The sequence below is a fragment of the Bos indicus genome, chromosome 3, assembly GCF_029378745.1.
Source record: "Bos indicus isolate NIAB-ARS_2022 breed Sahiwal x Tharparkar chromosome 3, NIAB-ARS_B.indTharparkar_mat_pri_1.0, whole genome shotgun sequence".
In the NCBI taxonomy this organism is placed as follows: domain Eukaryota; kingdom Metazoa; phylum Chordata; class Mammalia; order Artiodactyla; family Bovidae; genus Bos; species Bos indicus.
This window is the reverse complement of record NC_091762.1, coordinates 55,120,994-55,125,770: the sequence shown is the minus strand read 5'-3', so window position 1 is coordinate 55,125,770 and position 4,777 is coordinate 55,120,994.

Here is a 4,777-nt window from a genome sequence, read left to right as displayed (position 1 = left end):
CCATCGAGTCAGTGATGCCATCCAGCCATCTCATCCTCTGTCGTCCCCTTCTCCTCCTGCCCCCAATCCCTCCCAGCATCAGAGTCTTTTCCAATGAGCCAACTCTTCTCATGAGGTGGCCAAAGTACTGGAGTTTCAGCTTTAGCATCATTCCTTCCAAAGAAATCTCAGGGCTGATCTCCTTCAGAATGGACTGGTTGGATCTCCTTGCAGTCCAAGGGACTCTCAAGAGTCTTCTCCAACACCACAGTTCAAAAGCATCAATTCTTCAGCGCTTAGCCTTCTTCACAGTCCAACTCTCACATCCATACATGACCACAGGAAAAACCAAAGCCTTGACTAGACGAACCTTTGTTGGCAAAGTAATGTCTCTGCTTTTGAATATGCTATCTAGGTTGGTCATAACTTTCATTCCAAGGAGTAAGTGTCTTTTAATTTCATGGCTGCAGTCACCATCTGCAGTGATTTTGGAGCCCCCAGAAATAAAGTCTGACACTGTTTCCCCATCTATTCCCCATGAAGTGATGGGGCTGGATGCCATGATCTTCATTTTCTGAATGTTGAGCTTTAAGCCAAATTTTTCACTCTCCTCTTTCACTTTCACCAAGAGGCTTTTTAGTTCCTCTTCACTTTCTGCCATAAGGGTGGTGTCATCTGCATATCTGAGGTTATTGATCTTTCTCCAAGCAATCTTGACTTCAGCTTGTGTTTCTTCCAGTCCAGCATTTCTCATGACGTACTCCACATATAAGTTAAATAAGCAGGGTGACAATATACAGCCTTGACATACTCCTTTTCCTATTTGAACCAGTCTGTTGTTCCATGTCCAGTTCTAACTATTGCTTCCTGACCTGCATACAGATTTCTCAAGAGACAGGTCAGGTGGTCTGGTATTCCCTTCTCTTTCAGAATTTTCCACAGTTTATTGTGATCCACACAGTCAAAGGCTTTGGCATAGTCAATAAAACAGAAATAGATATTTTTCTGGAACTCTCTTGCTTTTTCCATGATCCAGCAGATGTTGGCAATTTGATCTCTGGTTCCTCTGCCTTTTCTAAAACCAGTTTGAACATCAGGAAGTTCACAGTTCATGTATTGCTGAAGCCTGGCTTGGAGAATTTTGAGCATTACTTTACTAGCATGTGAGATGAGTGCAATTGTGCGGTAGTTTGAGCATTCTTTGGCATTGCCTTTCTTTAGGATTGGAATGAAAACTGACCTTTTCCAGTCCTGTGGACACTGCTGAGGTTTCCAAATTTGCTGGCATATTGAGTGCAGCACTTTCACAGCATCATCTTTCAGGATTTGAAATAACTCAACTGGAATTCCATCACCTCCACTAGCTTTGTTCGTAGTGATGCTTTCTAAGGCCCACTTGACTTCACATTCCAGGATGTCTGGCTCTAGGTCAGTGATCACACCATTGTGTTATCTGGGTCATGAAGATCTTTTTTGTACAGTTCTTCTGTGTATTCTTGCCACCTCTTCTTAATATCTTCTGCTTCTGTTAGGCAAACCACTTCAGTATTCTTGCCTTGAGAACCCCATGAACAGTATGAAAAGGCAAAATGATAGAATACTGAAAGAGGAACTTTCCAGGTCAGTAGGTGCCCAATATGCTACTGGAGATCAGTGGAGAAATAACTCCAGAAAGAATGAAGGGATGGAGCCAAAGCAAAAGCAATACCCAGCTGTGGATATGACTGGTGATAGAAGAAAGGTCCGATGCTGTAAAAAGAATATTGTATAGGAACCTGGAATGTCAGGTCCATGAATCAAGGCAAATTGAAAGTGGTCAAACAAGAGATGGCAAGAGTGAATGTTGACATTCTAGGAATCAGCGAACTAAAATGGACTGTAATGGGTGAATATAACTCAGATGACCATTATATCTACTACTGCAGGCAGGAATCCCTCAGAAGAAATGGAGTAGCCATCATGGTCAACAAAAGAATCTGAAATGCAGTACTTGAATGCAATCTCAAAAACGACAGAATGATCTCTGTTCGTTTCCAAGGCAAACCATTCAATATCACAGTAATCCAAGTCTATGCCCCAACCAGTAACACTGAAGAAGCTGAAGTTGAATGGTTTTATGAAGACCTACAAGACCTTTTAGAACTAACACCCAAAAAAGATGTCCTTTTCATTATAGGGGACTAGAATGCAAAAGTAGAAGTCAAGAAAAACCTGGAGTAACAGGTAAATTTGGCCTTGGAATACGGAATGAAGCAGGGCAAAGTCTAATAGAGTTTCGTCAAGAAAATGCACTGGTCATTAAGGTCAATAGACAGGTTAAATATTTCATGATGCTCCAGTTCAGTTCAGTCACTCAGTCATGTCCGACTCTTTGCGACCCCATGAAATAGCACGCCAGGCCTCCCTGTCCATCACCAACTCCTGGAGTTTACTCAAACTCATGTCCATCAAGTCGGTGATGCCATCTAGCCATCTCATCCTCTGTCATCCCCTTCTCCTGCCCCCAATCCCTCCCAGAACCAGAGTCTTTTCCAATGAGTCAACTCTTCACATGAGGTGGCCAAAGTGCTAGAGTTTCAGCTTTAGCATGAGTCCTTCCAATGAACACCCAGAACTGATGTTTACAATACTTTTTTTTTTAAAGCTGTTAACAATGTTGTGATAGTGTCAGGTGGACAGCAAAGGGACTCCGCCATACACATACATGTATCCATTCTCCCCCAAACTCCCCTCCCGTCCAGGCTGCTGCATAACACTGAGCACAGTTCTGTGTGCTGTACAGTAGGTCCTTGTTGGTTATCCATTTTAAATACAGCAGTGTGTATATGTCCATCCCAAACTCCCTAACTATCTCTTCCCCATATCCTTCCCTGCTTGCATCCATAAGTTCATTCTCTATACGATACTCTTAAAACTATGCTGGTGCATAGCAAATTCTAGATAAATATTCCTTTACAAGTGAGTGTCTCTGAAGACAGGGAGGGTCATTTCTGAATGAAAGTGGAGGCTTTAGCCTGAAACAGCAACATTTCCCTCTCTAATTACAAGCAAGTGGGAGGACACAGCCCAAGAGGAAGATGAGCAGGCTGGGGAGATCCAGTGGGAACAGCTGAGAGGCAGGACGGTGATGCGGGGAGAGTCAGGCTGGAGGAGCTCAGAGCTGCCCAGCGAAGTCCAAGTACAGATTTTGGAGTTGGGCTGCTAGAGTTCAAACCTGAGGGCTCATGTCACTTATTTTCTTTTGAGACCCTGAAAATGAACTTAACTCTGTAAGCCACCATTTTCTTATCAATGTTGTAGGAAAAATGATAATTCCTACCTGATTCATTACTGTACAGCTGATAACATATAGACTCTCTGAAATTTTTAAAACTTTTTTTCATTAACGTACAGTTTCAACAGCAAACAAGTTAGACAATGTGTTATAATGTATCAGTGCTGTATGTAAGCTGCAAATTGCCAAGAATTGTAAGGTATCTAAAAATCCTTTTGTCAGAAAAAAGCATGAATTTTTTTAAACATAATGCCTCTCTAAAATTTACCTTTTTTTTTTTTTTTTAAATCTAGAGTGGGTTGGGAGCAGAGTTGGGAGAATAAAATGATCTTTTACTTCTGTGTTAATGTGAGAATTAATAAAGGGATGCTACTCATATCGAGTCAGCTGGCCAGAAAGAAGAGCTCTCAAGTAATATGTTTGGAGGTCAGTTATAAGAAGAACTGTCATTACAGACCCCAAGGGAAAAATCTTCAATAAGGGAGTCATCAGTGACAGTCTCCAACAGGAAAAGATGTACATGGCGTCTGCTAGAAGAATTGACTCCCCAACAACTCAGCCAATGAGGATGAGTTATCACCGTGAGCTCTTATGTTTTACCAATGGACTTGTTTTGAAAATAATCTTTCCCAACTCCTTCCTTTTCTCCATTAAATAATATTCTTCTTTGTTAGATTTGCCCATGGCTTTTCTATAGCTTGCTATTCTGGAATTAGACTTCCTTTGCTATTCCTGAATAAACTCACTTTTACTTGAAAAATAACTGCTTAATTTTAAGGTAAGCAGCTATAAACAAGAGGAATTGTAGATTCCCTTTCTGATATTAAATACTGATAAAGTTTTGTATAGGAGCTCTAGAGTTTACAATGTATTTTTTTTTTTTCATTCAAAGTACACTGAGGTACCTAAACGAGAAACTTCAAAACTACCCAAGTAGAATGAAATAGTGTTATTAGATGGTAGAAGATGTCCAGTGTTTTTCAAAGATTATTGTTCAGGAGAGTTCTCTAAAGTAATAGTTAAAAGTACAGCAATTGTATTTTCAGCTAATACCACAAATTATTCTGAGGCAGTAACTGAATGGGCCAGGTATTAAAAACGGTGCATGATAAACCAACACAATTAGACCTTAACATATTATTTATAGTTGATTAGTGAGAAGGAAATTGAATAATTCTGTACAATAGAGTTGTGTAGTATTTGAGATGATAAATACTTTAAAAAACTTTTTATTTTATATTGGGGTACAGCTGATTAACAATGTTGTGATAGTTTCAGGCGCACAGCAAAGGAACTCTGTCATACATATACATGTATCCATTCTCCCACAAACTTCTCTCCAATCTAGGCTGCCTCATAACACGGAGGAGAGTTCCATGTGCCATACAGTAGGACCTCATTGGTTAGTCATTTTCAATATTGCAGTGAGTACATGTTGATCCCCAAGTTCTTAGCTATCTCTTCCTCCCATTCTTCCCCCATGGAATATTAATATTTTTAATACAAACATAATCCTGTCTGTGT